This window comes from Pseudophryne corroboree, chromosome 3 (assembly GCF_028390025.1).
Source record: "Pseudophryne corroboree isolate aPseCor3 chromosome 3, aPseCor3.hap2, whole genome shotgun sequence".
NCBI classification, from domain to species: domain Eukaryota; kingdom Metazoa; phylum Chordata; class Amphibia; order Anura; family Myobatrachidae; genus Pseudophryne; species Pseudophryne corroboree.
In genome coordinates this window covers 223,024,369-223,042,981 of record NC_086446.1, presented here as the reverse complement: position 1 = coordinate 223,042,981, position 18,613 = coordinate 223,024,369, and positions in this window count along the sequence as shown.

The window sequence follows — 18,613 nt, the reverse complement described above, 5'->3', positions numbered from 1 at the left end:
TATAAGCAAGTAGTTAATATATTCAGTAGGCAAAAGCAACCATAACAGTAGTATTCTTGTTAGTGTCCTTATAGAATATAAAGCAGTATAATTGCTGATACTTTTGTTTCAAAACATGAAGCAATATAATTGCTGATACTTTTATTACAAAACAGGTGCCAGAAATAACAAATCCCACAACAGAAATTTGTAGCTGACAGTCACTCAAGAAGATAACTTATTTGTATCAATTTATCTGGCGCATACAATAAATACAATAGGTTAATGACCACATTTGCTTCAACAGGTGCAAAAAATGATAAATTTTCACTGCACAAAAAAATGTGATAAAGAGTGAATTTATATACTGATTGAGTAATACCATTAACCTTGTATTAGTGTGGATAAGTAATGAAAGTACCCATGCCGTTGATCCGCTAACTTCTGCTGCCTTCCCATATGTGAAAGTTGTCACAGTGAATGGGAGGTGAGAGAGTCAGCGGCCGGAACGGGTATGAAGTTTTGCCTACGAGTACGGGTCCGTGAGCGCTGCACGGGGTTCCCGGAAGGACGTCAAGATGACGTCAGAGTGTACTGGAAGCGACGTACGTTTCACCCTAGCCGGGCTTGTTCACCATGGATCCTCTAGAGGAGGACTCGTAGGCAAAACTTGAGAGACGCGTCTAAGCAACGATAGTAACGAATGCCTAACAGCAGGATTTTTCTTCACTCCTAGAGGTATTTCGGCGCGCACTCATTGCGGGACGGGAGTGGGCTTTTTCCTGCAATGACACACTGTTATCAGGATAACCCCTCCCTGCTTCCCGACAACAGCAAGTAACGCCACTCTCTTTCTTCATACCCATTCCGGCCGCTGACTCTCTCACCTCCCATTCACTGTGACAACTTTCACATATGGGAAGGCAGCAGAAGTTAGCGGATCAACGGCACGGGTACTTTCATTACTTATCCACACTAATACAAGGTTAATGGTATTACTCAATCAGTATATAAATTCACTCTTTATCACATTTTTTTGTGCAGTGAAAATTTATCATTTTTTGTACCTGTTGAAGCAAATGTGGTCATTAACCTATTGTATTTATTGTATGCGCCAGATAAATTGATACAAATAAGTTATCTTCTTGAGTGATTGTCAGCTACAAATTTCTGTTGTGGGATTTGTTATTTCTGGCACCTGTTTTGTAATAAAAGTATCAGCAATTATATTGCTTCGTGTTTTGAAACAAAAGTATCAGCAATTATACTGCTTTATATTCTATAAGGACACTAACAAGAATACTGCTGTTATGGTTGCTTTTGCCTACTGAATATATTAACTACTTGCTTATAATTTTCACCTAGCATTTAATTAATTAATTTCCCTCCATTAAATATTGCTTACGGTAATTATTCAATTAAATTGCATCCTGTGTCAAGAGTATAGGGATTATTACCTGCACTCTAAGACACATTACTGGATACAGAGGTTGCTACAAACTATCTAATTCTAATTTTGAGATATATTGCCAGTTTGGAGGAGAATATTATATTATACTCACCACTGAATTTTGTTTGTTTGTCTTATAGGGTCATACCAATAGGTATATTTTTTGCCCTTTTTCTATACACATTATTTTTAATTATTGAAATAAAATGTAATTTTTAAACAATAAATATTATAAATTTTTTTGAAAGAGTGCCCCCACAAAGAGGCTTTTCTTATGTTCCCTATTTCTTTGTAGGGACCACTCTCTTTTTCTATAACAGGGAAATGAGGACACAACACCGATATGTAGTTAACCGCTGGGTTCTAACGCCACAGTGGATTATTTGAAAGGGGATAACAGTACAAATTATACTCTACAAGGCTAACAAGATAAATCTACAACAGAATAATGGCTACAGTCAATGTACATACGTGAGAATATTCGCTTGCGCAACCTGGACCAGTCCTCCGCTCATCAGGTAGATAGCGTTCAGAGTCTTGTGTGACCAAGCCTGCTGCAGGCTCTCTTTATTCACTTCATCCAAAACATAACACAATGGATACTGTAATCTCTTTGTTCATTGGACACAGGGATGGTCATTTACAGTACAGGAGAGGTCATAGGTCTGTTTGAATAGGTGGGCGATGTCTTTCTTAACTGCTCTTGTGGGTGGTCTCCTCTGGATTCCCCCCGCATACATAATATACAGTAAATACAGTTTAAACCTATATTCTGCTTCTGCATCTAACTATCCTCAGGAACATGCGATCTTCCTCAAACCAACACCAGAATGTTTCCCTTAAAATACCCTACAGCTGGATACCAAACACCACCTTGTAACCTTGTTCTGTCCCCTCCTATCCTGTAAAAGTGAATCCCTTTTGTTCTGTAACCATTTTAAACAGCTATTTCTTTCTGATGTGGTGCAGGGGGCTATGTGTACAATGTGCACTATTTGGGTTAAATATGTAATGTTCTGATAACCCTCTATGCGCTCACAAACTCCGCCGTAAATACCCATAGCACGCGCAGGTCCGCTGGAGCGATCATACGCAAATTGCGGATATGTGCACGCACGGCGGAACAAGTGCACGCGCAGCGGGCATGTGTGTGTGGTTAGTATGTGGTGTGTGTGCTACAATATTTTTCGACTTTGACAGCGGCCTCCAGCATGCGATTACAAGGATTGAAAATTCTGCTACTTAGCAGAATTTGCAATCCTTACTGAATTAGGCCCATAGCTTTTAGAGTTTTGTTTATGCTTTTCCTGTTCCTAGCTATGTTCATCTCTCTGCCTATGTTTATTTGGTTATTTGCTGTTGATATGGTTCCTATTTCCTTTGTCTGCAGAAACAATACCTCTGGGTTGGGGGAGCAGATTGCTTTATTCCTATTTAGTTCACTGCCCTGTCCCCTCTGCTTGTTTCACATTCACTCTGATGGCGGATCTGTTTCCTCTCTACCGCTGCAATCCAGCAGTCAGTCAGAGTTCACTGCAGAACAGGAAGCATCATGCTAGCAGAAAATACAGATTAATGTTCTGCACTTGTCTCCACTTGAAGAGTTCAGTCAAGGAAAAGGCACAGTGCTGATATCAGCTACATTGCAGCAATGTTAAACAGATCCTGAATCAGTGATAACTGTCCCAAGTTGCACAGTACTTCTTTATATGCACAGTGTAGGCTGAAGGAACATATAGGACCCTGATGGTGGCAACTATAGCACCTATGTAATATGAGAGTGTGACATATTGTTTACTTGCATAAAATATGCATTTCCTTACTGAGAATGTGCCAAATAAAAGTACTCATACGACTGTATGCAATATTGCAGCACTTACACTTGCGTCTCTTTGTTAATGTAATAATAATAATAATAATAATTTTATTTATATAGCGGTCTTTCTCCAATAGGACTCAAGGCGCTTAACAGATACATAGCATAATAGAGTACAGAAAATAATAAAGTACAGAAAAGCTTTTCATAAAATACAGAAGCATGGAGATACTAAAGGGACATTATGGAAATGCTTGAGTAAAAAGGAAAGTCTTGAGTCTACTTTTGAAGGATTCTATAGTTGGGGCCTCTCGCACTGTGCAGGGAAGTGAGTTCCATAGAGTCGGAGCCGCATGACTAAAAGCTCGACCCTCAGATGAATTATGGGAGATTCTAGGTACTGCTACAGATCGCAGTAATCGAGTGGGGTCAGAAGCTGCTTCAGGTACCTTGGGCTCTGGTCATGTAGGGCTTTGAAACTCAGTAAGCCAATCTTTAAGATGATTCGCCATCTTACAGGCAGCCAGTGAAGGGAGTAGAGTATGGGTGTTATGTGGCTAGAACGGGGCTGGTCGGTTAACAGCCTGACAGCTGTGTTTTGCACCAGCTGTAAGCTTTGCAATTCTTTTGCTGGGAGACCAAGGTAGAGGGCATTACAGTAGTCTAATCGAGATGATACAAATGCATGGATGACTTTTGGTAGATCATCTGAGAGAATTAAGTGCTTGATTCTGGCTATGTTCCTCAGGTGAAAGAATGAGGATTTGATTGTGGCTAATATCTGATGTTTAAGTGTCAAGCCACCATCCAGGACAATGCCAAGATTCCGCACACGATCAGTGGTTTATAATTCTGAATCCCCAAGTATAAGTCCAGTTGGGTGGCTATGTTGCAGTCTTGACCTTTGATGTTGCGGTCCTATCATAAGGACCTCTGTTTTATCCGGGTTCAGTCGCAGCCAACTGGCACTCATCCACTCCTGGAGTTCAGCTAGACAGCCATTTAGGATTGTTATTGGGTTATCAGTGCCCGGAGCAAAGGACAAGTACAGTTGTGTATCATCTGCATAGCAGTGGTAGACCAGCCCATGGCATCTGATTATTTCACCCAGCGGGAGCATGTATACTACAAAAAGCATGGGGGATAGTATAGAACCATGTGGGACACCATATGGCAATGCCACTGATGATGATGAGACGATACTCTCTGTGACCTTCATGTGAGAAATGATTTGAACCAGCTTAGGACTGTGCCATCCAGTCCACAAAAATGTATCAGTCGCTCAATCAGAAGCCCATGGTCCACGGTATCAAATGCTGCAGAGAGATCCAGAAGGATTAATATTGAACAGTTACCTCTGTCTCTTGCCATCAGAAGATCATTTAACACACACACCAGGGCTGTTTCAGTGCTATGTCTCCTCCTGAATCCTGATTGGAATGGATCATAGATATCATGGGTTGTCAGGCGGGTTTCCAGTTGTGTTGCAACCACTTTCTCAATAACCTTTCCTAGAAAAGGAAGGTTTGATATCGGTCTGTAGTTGGTCATGCAGTCGGGATCTAAATTAGGTTTTTTAAGAAGCGGTCTAACAATTGCTTCCTTTAGGGGTCCAGGAAAAATGCCTGTTTGCAAAGTGCATTGAACAATTTTTGCAAAGACAGGACCAATTATATCCATACAACCTATTAGAAGCTTGGTTGAGGCTGGGTCCAGATCACAGGTGGTGGGACGCAAAATCAGAGCAATTTTAGCAATGTCCTTTACATCCATTGGGTTAAAGCTGGTCCATGAAGGCAGGTGGCTTATATTGGCAGGCTTTGTAGTTTGGCACGCCTTTGAAGGCACTGTGGAGATTCCAGTCCGGATGGTGGATATTTTATCTGCAAAGAAGTTTGCAAACTCATTGAATCTTGCCTGGGAGAGGGTTTCATCAGTCTGCAGGAATGCTGGCTTGCAAAGCATCTCCACTGTGTGGAAAAGTTGAGCTGGCCTATTGTTTTCTGCCGTGATCTCATTTGACAGGAACTGTAATTTCTTAAGGGTGATTGTCGATTGATATTCCTTCGTTATGCTTTATTCGTTTTATTTTGTCATCCACTGGGTTAGTCTACCTCCAACATCTTTCAAGTCTACGTACCCTTATCTTGAGCTCACTAACACTGTTGCCGAACCTGGGAGCTCGACGTTGTGATTTACGAGGTCTTATACGCACAGGGGCGATAATATCAATTGCAGTCATAACATCCCTTTTATATAACGGACTAGGGAACAAAGATCTTCATAGGCACCCAGTATAGCAGAGAGATGCAGATTTGCTGCTAGAGCCTGGGGAGTCATACCCCTCCTTGGACGATACCTGGTCAACTCGGGCAGAGCTCTTATTTGAGGGGTTGCAACTGAGAACCAAAGGGAGTGGTGGTCTGACCAGATGACTGGGTTTATTTTTGGGTCAGTGACTTTTAGTCCAATCTGAAAGACAATATCAAGAGTGTGACCACTTTTATGTGTGGCAGAAGGAATGACCTGTGTGAAGCCCAGACCATGCATTGTGCACAGGCGGTCTTGGCCAAGGCGTGAGAGCTCATCATCCACCCATGCTTTGAAATCCCAGAGGATGAGCTATCTTTGATGTTCCAGAACCAGGCCAGCAACAGTGTCTGCAGTTTCTTGTAGAAATATCTTTCCATCTCCAGGGGGCCGGTAAATGAGAAGTACTCTGAAACCTAGGGGGTAATTCTGAGTTGATCGCAGCAGGAACTTTGTTAGCAGTTGGGCAAAACCATGTGCACTGCAGGGAAAACCATGTGCACTGCAGATATAACATGTGCAGAGGGAGATAGATTTGGGTGTGGTGAGTTCAATCTGCAATCTAAATTGTAGTGTAAAAATAAAGCAGCCAGTATTTACCCTGCACAGAAACAAAATAAACCACACAAATCTAACTCTCTCTGCAAATGTTATATCTGCCCCCCCCCCCACAGTGCACATGGTTTTGCCAAACTGCTAAAAAAAATTTCTCCTGCGATCAACTTGGAATTACCCCCCTAATCCTGACGAACTTCGGGCAGCAATGCTCTCGAATGAGCAAGTAATTTCAATAGGGTGGACCCTAAGTTCTTTTTTGAAGCAGATAGCCACCCTGCCACCCTTGCGGTCCAGTCTTGGGTTGTGGATGACAGAGTAGTTTGTTGGGATTGCAGCCTCCAATATAGGTGCTGCATTTTCATCTAGCCAGGTCTCTGTAATACAGGCTAGCAGTGCCGTAACTAGGCATTTTAGCGCTGTGTGCAAGAAACGGCATTGGCGCCCCCCCATGCAAGACAGGGGCAGTGCGCACCGTAGGCGCGTGAAAAATATATGGGGGCGTGGATTCATGGGGAAGGGGCGTGGCTACAAAATAATACCAATTCATACTACGGTGCACAGTAGTCTCCATTATTCAAATTACGCTGAACAGTAGCGCTACTACACCAGGTAGAGCCCCTTTTACACATTACGGCAGACAGCGTCCCCCTTTTACACATTACGGCAGACAGCATCCCCTTTTTACACATTATGGCAGGCTGTCTCACAAATTGCGGTCGCATCGCATTTGCGATGCATCCTGAATCAGCCACTAAGTCTCCACATAGCCCTATACACACAGCATACACAGGTGCATCATATGGTGTAAGTAATTAGAGGGTAGTGCTTGGCAGGAAATAGACTGTTGTGTGATTGGGTTAGGGAGACTAGCTGGGTGCCCAGTGTAGTGACAAGGTCATGAGAACACTTTGCTGTGGTGATTGCTGGAGCCACACTGAATGCTGTCTGTGCCACCCTGACAAATTGATGAATAAACTACAACCCAGTGGTTCGGCAAAACCTGTGTGAACATTCAATTTCTGACGTGTGTGCCACACATGGTACTAGCTGCATTTTAAATCCAAATTCCGAACTAGAACACTTGAGGGTGGTTTTGCAAAACATGTTGATGAAATTAGAACCAAAACAGTAGTCTCTACGCAGTGTGCACATCTCTAATTGGAGGCTTTGATTTATCAGCACAGGTAGAAACTCATTTATTTAGCAGCTGTATTCTGTTTTCATATCTCTAACAATATCTCTGACTTTCCATGTATTACACTCCTAATAATTGCACGTAACAATAGTCCCATAGAGGAGGAATTCTGCTACCACCTACCAGCAGTCTTCTACCTGATTTGAATGTGTACTGACAATAGGATCAGACATATAACAGACTACAGCAGGAGTCATTTCAAGGAGAGAAGAATTGATTTACTGGTTTTTCATTATTATTAGTAGAGAGGAACGTGTTCGTTTCTCAGAGAACCGAACCCTATCAAACTTTGTCTTCCGAGCCCGGATCTGAGTCCGGCTCAGGTTTTCCCGCCTGACTCGGAAACCCGAATGCGTCAAAACGTCATCATCCCGCTGTCGGATTCTCGCAGGATTTGTATTCCATATAAGGAGTCGCGCGTCACAGCCATTTTCACTCCAGTCTCGGAGAGTGTATAGAGAGGACGTGTCCTCAGGCAGTCACAGTGTTGGTGTTCTCTGCTGCCATATATCCAGTGTAGCTGTATAAGTGGTGCTGTGTTGTGCAGACCAGTCCAGTGTAGTCAGTGTATTGTGCTGCATCAGTCCAGCCGTTCACAGTGTTGGTGTTCTCTGCTGCCATATATCCAGTGTAGCTGTATAAAGTGGTGCTGTGTTGTGCAGACCAGTCCAGTGTAGTCAGTGTATTGTGCTGTATCAGTCCAGCCAGTCACAGTGTTGGTGTTCTCTGCTGCCATATATCCAGTGTAGCTGTATAAAGTGGTGCTGTGTTGTGCAGACCAGTCCAGTGTAGTCAGTGTATTGTGCTGTATCAGTCCAGCCAGTCACAGTGTTGGTGTTCTCTGCTGCCATATATCCAGTGTAGCTGTATAAAGTGGTGCTGTGTTGTGCAGACCAGTGGTAGTGTCCTGTGTCATCAGTAATTCCAGTCATTCCTGTGCCGCATATTGTCTCATATAACTCCCAAAAAATAATGGAGAACAAACATTTTGAGGAGAAAATAGGGAAAGCTCAAGAACCACTTCCTCCTAGTGCTGAAGCTGCTGCCACTAGCCATGACATAGACGATGAAATGCCATCAACGTCGTCTGCCAAGGCCGATGCCCAATGTGATAGTAGAGGGCGTGTAAAATCCAAAAAGCCAAAGTTCAGTAAAAAGAACCAAAAAAATAAATTTAAATCATCTGAGGAGAAACGTAAACTTGCCAATATGCCATTTACGACACGGAGTGGCAAGGAACGGCTGAGGCCCTGGCCTATGTTCATGACTAGTGGTTCAGCTTCACATGACTATGGAAGCCCTCATAACTGAGGCATTGACACTTATGTTGGTGTTAGACGTGCGCCTGGTATCCACCATTAGTGCAGTGGGATTTAGACAATTGATGGAGGTATTGTGTCCCCGGTACCAAATCCCATCAAGATTCCACTTCACTAGGCACTGTAGGCAGGCGATAGCGAGATTTTGCCAATTTATTCCAGTGATTTGGATGTAGCATTACAGTGATTTTACCAATGAATGTCAGTGATTTATAATTATTACAGTGATCTTGCCAATTTATTCCAGTGATTTGGACGTAGCATTACAGTGATTTTACCAATGAATGTCAGTGATTTATAATTATTACAATGATCTTGCCAATTTATTCCAGTGATTTGGACGTAGCATTACAGTGATTTTACCAATAAGTTACAATTATTACAGTGATCTTGCCAATTAATTCCAGTGATTTGGACGTAGCAATACAGTGATTTTGCCAATTAATGTCAGTGATTTATAGTTATTAATTACAGTGATTGTGCCAATTAATGTCCGTGATTTATAATTATTAATTACAGTGATCTTGCCAAGTGATTTGGACATATAATTCCAGTTGGAATTGTTTGTGTCACTTGGCTTAGTCATACAGCTACCTCATTGCACCTCTTCGACATCTTTGCATGAGGTGCTGTTTGGGGCCTAGTTTTTGAAAAGTGCCATCCTGTGTGACACTGCCGTATGAGTCCAGGGGTACTGCTGTATTAGTCCTGGGGTACTGGCGTATAAATCTACCAATTGCAGATTTTTTTTTAAAGTGACTGGAGCGTGCTGGAGATGCTGTCAGTGGACCGAACAATTGCGGCCCACTCTTGACATTCAGCCACTGCGTGACACTACTAGATGGGCCAGGTGGTTGTGTCACTTTGCTTAGGCCTACAACAACCTCGGTGCACCTTTTTTTCTTATTTGCATCATGTGCTGTTAGGGGCCTTTTTTTATATATATTCCTTCCTGTCTGACATTGCAGTGCCACTCCTAGATGGGCCAGGTGTTTGTGCTGCCCACTTGGGTCGCTTAGCTTAGTCATCCAGTGACCTCGGTGCAACCTTTTGGCCTAAAAACATTATTGTGAGGTGTTCAGAATAGACTGGAAATGAGTGGAAATGATTGTTATTGAAGTTAAAAATACCGTAGGAGCAAAATTACCCCCAAATTCTGTGATTTTAGCTGTTTTTATGTGTGTGTGTTTTTCAAAAATCATCCAGATCCAAAACCAAAACACGAAAGGGTGGTTTTGGCAAAACCCAGCCAAAACCAAAACACGAAAAGTGGAATTAGAACCAAAACCAAAAACACGAAAAAAGTGCCCGCTGCACATCTCTAATTATTACAGATGAGCGGGTTCGGTTCTCAGAGAACCAAACCCTACCGAACTTCAGGTCCCGAGCCCGGATTCGAGCCCGGCACGGGTTTCCCGCCTGACTCGGAAACCAGAACAAGGCCAAACGTCATCATCCCGTTGTCGGATTCTCGTGGGGTTTGGATACCATATAAGGAGCCGAGCATTGCCGCCATTTTCACTGCAGTCCTGGAGAGTGTAGTGAGAGGACGTGTCTTCGTCCTCAGTGTCTGTGTATAGTGCTGTCTTGTGCTGCTCAGTCCAGTGTAGTGTCTTAGCTGCATCAGTCAGTCCAGTGACCAGTCACAGTGGTGGTGTCCTCTGCTGCCATATGTCCAGTGCTGCTGTATAAGTCCCTTACAGTGTCGCTGTGTTGTCCTGCATCAGACCAGTGATAGTGTCCTGTGCATCAGTCAGTCCAGTGACCAGTCACAGTGGTGGTGTCATCTGCTGCCATATGTCCAGTGCTGCTGTGTAATAAGTCCCTTACTGCTTCGCTGTGTTGTCCTGCATCAGACCAGTCAGAGCCGGCCATAGGTATAGGCAAACTAGGCAATTGCCTAGGGCATTTGATATGCCTAGGGGCATCAGAAGCTTCTGCTGATTAAAATGATATGCGGCATGCCTATATTCTGTTTGTAGCATTTCATATGCAGATACAGCCACAGTCTCACACAGTATATAGGCATGCTGCATATAATTTTAATCAGCAGAAGCTGCTTGTGCATCCTAGCCACATAGCAATGCAAATAAGATGCATTTTCATAAAAAAAAGGTGCCCGACGTTAGCATTGAGGCAAGATTTATGAGGACACATCTGTATCCAAGCAGAGGCAGAGGTCACAGTGTTAGTGGTAGTGTGAGTGCTGTGTGCATGTGAGTGGGTTGGTTGTGCATGCAGTAGTGTTCGGAATATATGTAAGGAGTATGTGTGTCATATAAAAATGCATTAATAATGTGCAACATATGTGTAGGGGGCACTATGTGTGTCATTATGTGTATAAGGGCATTAATAATGTGCGGCATATGTGTAACAGGGTATTACTGTATGTGTGTCATTATGTGTATAGCGGCACTAATAATGTGCAGCAAATGTGTAGGGGGCACTATGTGTGTCATTATGTGTATAAGGGCATTAATAATGTGCGGCATATGTGTAAGGGACATTATGTGTAAAAGGGCATTAATAAAGGTTGTCATAATGTGTAAGGCGCATTATGTTTATAAGGACATTAATAATGTGTGTCATATGTGTAAGGTGCATTACTGTGTGGAATTATGTGTATAAATGCATTACTAATGTGTGGCATTATGTGTATAAGGTGCTCTACTATGTGGCGTTGCGTATAGAAAGGGCACTACTGTGTCATCTAATGTGAATAAAGAGCAATATGGTGTGGTGTAATGTGAATAAGGAGCAATTCAGTGTGATGTAATGTGAATAAGGGGCTCTACTGTGAGGAGTAACGTTTAAGGTAAAGTGATACTACTGTGGGATGTAATATGAATTATGGACACTATCACATGATCAAATGTGAATAAAGGTGCAGTACTGTGTGGCGTAATTGGAATTGGGGTTACTATTGTGTGGCCATGCCTCTTGCCAGCAAAACCACACCCCTTTTTGGGCTGTGAGCCAAATGTGCAAACTGTTTCTATTTAAAATATAGGGGGTACAAACACAAAAATAAGGACTGCTCTGGGTGAGGGGTGATGGTGCTGGGAAAGAGGTGCAAGGTCAGAGGCGGAACCAGCGGTGGTGCTAGGGGGCACCAGACAAAATCTTGCCTAGGGCATCATATTGGTTAGGGCCGGCTCTGAGACCAGTGGTAGTGTCCTGTGCATCAGTCAGCCCAGTGACTAGTCACAGTGGTGGTGTCCACTGCTGCCATATGTTCAGTGCTGCTGTATAATAAGTCCCTTACAGTGTCGCTGTGTTGTCCTGCATCAGACCAGTGGTAGTGTCTTGTGCATCAGTCAGTCCAGTGACTAGTCACAGTGGTGGTGTCCTCTGCTGCCATATGTTCAGTGCTGCTGTATAATAAGTCCCTTACTGTGTCGCTGTGTTGTCCTGCATCAGACCAGTGGTAGTGTCTTGTGCATCAGTCAGCCCAGTGACTAGTCACAGTGGTGGTGTCCACTGCTGCCATATGTTCAGTGCTGCTGTATATTAAGTCCCTTACAGTGTCACTGTGTTGTCCTGCATCAAACCAGTGGTAGTGTCTTGTGCCTCAGTCAGTCCAGTGACCAGTCACAGTGGTGGTGTCCACTGCTGCCATATGTCCAGTGCTGCTGTATAATAAGTCCCTTACAGTGTCACTGTGTTGTCCTGCATCAAACCAGTGGTAGTGTCCTGTGCATCAGTCAGTCCAGTGACCAGTCACAGTGGTGGTGTCCTCTGCTGCTATATGTCCAGTGCTGCTGTATAATAAGTCCCTTACAGTGTTGCTATGTTGTCCTGCATCAGACCAGTGGTAGTGTCCTGTGCTGTATATTATTTACTCCAAATATAATTTTTACAGGGTTTGCCCTGTGGGGTGTAGGGGTCTTGTGTTATATAACTCCAGAAAAATAATGGAGAACAAAAATTTGGAGGATAACATAGGGAAAGATCAAGAACCACTTCCTCCTAGTGCTGAGGGCATGTCAAATCCAAAAAGCAAAAGTTCAGTAAAATGACCCAAAAAAATTAATTTAAATGGTCTGAGGAGAACGTAAACTTGCAAATATGTAATTTACGACACGGAGTGGCAAGGAACAGCTAAACCCTGGTCTGTGTTCATGACTAGTGGTTCAGCTTCACATGGCGATGGAAGCCTCATCCTCCCGCTAGAAAAATGATAAGAGTTAAGCTGGCAAAAGCACAGCAAAGAACTGTGCGTTCTAAGATGGTATAACAAATCCCCAAGGAGAGTCCAAGTGTGTTGGCGGTTGCGATGCCTGACCTTCCCAACACTGGACGGGAAGAGGTGGCTCCTCCCACCATTTGCACGCCCTCTACAAGTGCTGGAAGGAGCACCCACAATCCAGTTTTTTATATTCAAATTGAAGATGTCACTGTTGAAGTACACCAGGATGAGGATATGGGTGTTGCTGGCGCTGAGGAGAAATTTGACGATGAGGATTCTGATGGTAATGTTGTTTGTTAAAATCAGGCACCGGGGGAGACACCTGTTGTCCGTGGGATGAATAAGCACATTGTGATGCCTGGGCAAAATACCAAAAAAGCCACCTCTTTGGTGTGGAATTATTTCTCCACAAATCTGGACAACAGGTGTCAAGCCGTGTGTTGCCTCTGTCAATCTGTAATAAGTAGGGGTAAGGACGTTAACCACCTAGGAACATCCTCCCTTATACGTCACCTGCTGCGCATTCATCAGAAGTCAGTGTCAAGTTGTGAAACTTTGGGTAAGAGTGTAAGCAGTCCACTGATGCCTAAATCCCTTCTTCCTCTTGTACCCAAGCTCCTGCTAGCCACACCACTCCCTCAACGTCAACTTCCTCCTCAGTCAGGAATGTCAGTAGTCCTGCATGCCATTTCACTGGCAAGACTGAGGAGTCCTCTCCTAACCGGGATTCCTCTGGAGGATCCTTTAGTATGCCTACTGCTGCTGTTGTATCTGCTGGGAGTCGATCGTCATCCCAGAGGAGAAGTCAGAAGACCACTTGTACTACTTCATCTAAGCAATTGACTGTCCAACAGTCCTTTGTGAGGAAGATGAAATATGACAGCAGTCATCCTCCTGCAAAGCGGATAACTGAGGCCTTGACAGCTATGTTGGTGTTAGACGTGCGTCCGGTATCCACCATTAGTTGAGTGGGACTTAGAGAATTGTTTGAGGTAGTGTGTCCCCGGTACCAAATCCCATCTAGGTTCCATTATACTAGGCAGGTGATACCGAGAATGTACAGAGACGTCAGAAAAAGTGTCCTCCACTTAACCACGGACATGTGGACAAGTGGAACAGGGCAGACTAAGTACTATATGACTGTGACAGCCCACTGGGTAGCTGTATTACCTCCAGCAGCAACAACAGCAGCGGCACCAGTAGCAGCATCTCGCAAAAGCCAACTTGTTCTTAGGCGGCTACACTATGTATTACCGCTTTCCCATAGGCAAACACAGGGGGGGGGTTCTGGTTTCCCGGAAACCCCTCTCCTCTTGCCAAGTGGCTTAAATTATGACAATAGCAATGATATATAATACAAATACTAGAGTTGCTGTCACATCATGCAGTTTAAAGGACAGAGCAGAGCTGCTGCGCATGCCCAGTGTAGCAGCTGTATCTACCAAGTTTGCTGTGTGTGGAGCTGAGTCTTCAATCAGTGCAATGGACCAGAGAGCAGATACCAGGTAGAAGAGACAGGAGCCTTATCATGATATGGGAGAATGTGTGCTTAGAAAGTGCAGTACTGGTTCTATTATGTTTGTGTATTTATTATAGTTTGTTTTTCCTTCTCCTGGCCACTTATTTATATTATTTAAATACAGATTATACTATAGACCATCTATAATGTTAAATATTAATAAAGTATTCCATCCAGTAACCAGTATATAAAAAGATCAATGTGAACATTAATGTCCAGGGTCTGTACTTGGTACTTCTACCACTCCGCCAGACTCCCACACTTGCTCCAATGTTCTACAGAGTGGGAGATTATGGACTGCATTTGGAAACCCCTCTTTAGAACTCCTGCGTTTGCCACTGCTTTCCGTAAGAGGCACACCGCTGACAACCTCTTACGGAAACTGAGGGACATCATCGCACAATGGCTTATCCCAATTAGACTCTCCTGGGGATTTGTGATATCGGACAACGCAACCAATATTGTGCGTGCATTACATCTGGGCAAATTCCAACACATCCCATGTTTTGCACATACAATTAATTTGGTGGTGCAGAATTTTTGGAAAAATGACAGGGGCGTACAGGTGATGCTGTCGGTGGCCCGAAAAATTGCGGGCCACTTTTGGCATTCAGCCACCGCGTGCCGAAGACTGGAGCGCCATCAAACACTCCTGAACCTGCCCTGCCATCACCTGAAGCAAGAGGTGGTAACGAGGTGGAATTCAACACTCTATATGCTTCAGAGGATGGAGGAGCAGCAAAAGGCCATTCAAGCCTATACATCCACCTGACTCAAGCGCAGTGGAGAATGATTTTCCTGTGCAAGGTTCTCCAACCCTTCGAACTTGCCACACGTGAAGTCAGTTCAGACACTGCCAGCTTGAGTCAGGTCATTCCCCTCATCAGGCTTTTGCAGAAGCAGGTGGAGAAATTGAAGGAGGCGCTAAGACCAGAGCCGGCCTTAACCAATATGATGCCCTAGGCAAGATTTTGGCTGGTGCCCCCTAGAACCGCTGCTAGTTTTGCAGGAGAGGCCTAGCATGAGTCAGCTGGCAGCTCTGCTAACATCGGGCGCCTTTTGTTTATGAAAATGCATCTTATTTGCATTACTATGTGGCTAGGATGCACAAGCAAAATGATATGCAGCATGCCTATATTCTGTGTGCGACTGTGGCTGTATCTGCATACAAAATGCTACATTACAGTGATTTCCAGGAATCCACTGCAATATAGCATTTCGTATGCAGATACAGCCGCAGTCACACACACAATATAGGCATGCCGCATATAATTTTAATCAGCAGAAGCTGCTGGTGCCCCTAAGCATACCATATGCCCTAGGCATTTTCCTAGTTTGCCTATGCCTAAGGCCGGCTCTGGCTAAGATGGAGCGATTCCACAAAGTATGTTGGACTTGTGGATGGAGCCCTTCATTCGCTTTTCCAAGATTCAAGGTTGGTCAATCTGTTGAAATCAGAGCACTATATTTTGGCCACTGTGATCGATACTAGGTTTAAAGCCTATGGGGGTCATTCCGAGTTGATCACTCGCTAGCTGTTTTTAGCAGCCATGCAAACGCTAAGCCGCCGCCCCCTGGGAGTGTATCTTAGCTTAGTAGAAGTACGAACGAAAGGATCGCAGAGCGGCTACAAAAAAAATTGTGCAGTTTCAGAGTAGCTCCAGACCTACTCAGCGCTTGCGATCACTTCAGACTGTTCAGTTCCGGATTTGATGTCACAAACATGCCCTGCGTTCTCCCAGCCACACCTGCGTTTTTCCTGGCATGCCTGCGTTTTTTCAAACACTCCCTGAAAACGGTCAGTTGACACCAAGAAACGCCCACTTCATGTCAATCACTCTGCGGCTAGCAGTGTGACTGAAATGCTTCGCTAGACCTTGTGTAAAAACACATCGGCCGTTGTGAAAGTATGTTGCGCGTGCGCACTGCGCCTTATACGCATGCGCAGAAGTGCCGGATTTTTCCTTAATCGCAGCGCAGCAAACATTTTTAGCTAGTGATCAACTCGGAATGACCCCCTATGTTGTATCTCTCTTTCTGGCAGACACAAGTCTGCAGAGGTTCAAAGTCCTGCTGGTGAGAAAACTGTCAACTCAAGCAGAACGTGACCCGTCAACAGCTCCTCCTTCATTTTCTCCCGCAACTGGGGTTGCGAGGAAAAGGATAAGATTTCCTAGCCCACCCACTGGTGGTGATGCAGGGCAGTCAGGAGCGAGTGTTGACATCTGGTCCGGACTGAAGGACCTGCCAATGATTACTGACATGTCTACTGTCACTGCATATGATTCTGTCACCAATGAAAGAATGGTGGAGGATTATATGAGTGACAGCATCCAAGTAGGCATGTCAGACAGTCCGTATGTATACTGGCAGGAAAAAGAGGCAATTTGGATGCCCTTGCACAAACTGGCTTTGTTTTACCTAAGTTGGCCCCCATCCAGTGTGTACTCCAAAAGAGTGTTTAGTGCAGCCGGTAACCTTGTCAGTGATCGGTGTAGGAGGTTACTCCCACAAAATGTGGAGAAGATGATGTTCATCAAAATGAATGAAAAATTCCTCCAGGAAGTCTTTTACCAACAATTGCCTACAGAAAGTACACAGGGACCTGTGATGGTGGATTCCAGTGGGGACGAATTAATACTCTGTGAGGAGAATGTACACAGTGAAAGGGGTGAGGAATCGGAGGATGAGGATGAGGTCGACATCTTGCCTCTGTAGAGCCAGTTTGTGCAAGGAGAGATTGATTGCTTCTTTTTTGGTGGGGGCCAAAGCAAACCAGTCATTTCAGCCACAGTCGTTTGGCAGACCCTGTTGCTGAAATGATTGGTTTGTTAAAGTGTGCATGTCCTGTTTATACAACATAAGGGTGGGTGGGAGGGCACAAGGACAATTCCATCTTGCACCTCTTTTTCTTCTTTGCATCATATGCTGTTTGGGGACTAGTTTTTTTAAAGTGCCATCCTGTCTGACACTGCCATTCAAACCCAGGGGTACTGCCGTATAAGTCCAGGGGTACTGCCATATAAGTCCTGTCCAGTGGTGGTGTCTTGTGCTGCATCAGTCCAGTGGTGGTGTCTTGTGCTGCCATAAGTCCAGTGGTGGTGTCCTGTGCTGTATATTATTTACTCCAAATAAAAGGCTTATACACATTACTTATATTATTATCCAAATAATTTTTACAGGGTTTGCCCTGTATGGTGTAGGGGTACTCTCGCCTGTGCTGCATATTATTATAAAAGCTCCAAATAAAAGGGTTATTATCCAAATTAATTTTACAGGCTTTGCCGTGTGTGTGTGTGGTTTAGGGGTACGCTCTCCTGTGCCACCAATATTGAGAGTGTATTACATCTGGGCAAATTCCAGCACGTCCCATGTTTGTGCCACACACTTGTGCCGCTTAGCTTAATCATACAGCTACCTCGTTGCATCTCTTTTTCTTCTTTGCATGATGTGCTGTTTGGGGCCTAGTTTTTTTAAGTGCCATCATGTCTGCAACTGCAGTGCCACTCCTAGATGTGCCAGGTGTTTGTGCCGCACACTTGTGTGGCTTAGCTTAGTCATACAGCTACCTCATTGCACCTCTTTTACTTCTTTGCATGATGTGCTGTTTGGGGCCTAGTTTTTTTAAGTGCCATCCTGTCTGCAACTGCAGTGCCACTCCTAGTTGGGCCAGGTGTTTGTGCCGCACACTTGTATCGCCTAGCTTAGTCATACAGCCACCTTGGTGCAACCTTTTTCGCCTAAAAACAATATTGTGAGGTGTGAGGTGTTCAGAATAGACAGGAAAAGAGTGGAAATGAATGTTATTGAGGTTAATAATACTGTAGGATCACAATTACCCCCAAATTATGTGATTTTAGCTGTTTTTATATTTTTTTCAAAAATCAGCAAGATCCAAAACCAAAACGAAAACACGAAAGTGTGGTTTTGGCAAAACCAATCCAGATCCAAAACACGAGGATGGAACCAGAACCAAAACCAAAACACAAAATACGAAAAGTTTCCGCCGCACATCTCTAATTATTATATGAAATGTGATCCATCTGGGAATGAATCTACATCTCTATCATATCCTACTGACACTTTCACTTTGAGATTCCTGCTAAATGTAATTCCATTCACTCCAGATGAATCTATTTGTTGGAGCTGTACACTATCGTTATTTACTTACAGTACGTGAATTCATATATTGTACTTGGATGGTTGATGATCACAGGGTTATTGTGTACAGTTTTAACATTGGGAGTACCTAGCATTCTATACTATTGTGTTCTCTCA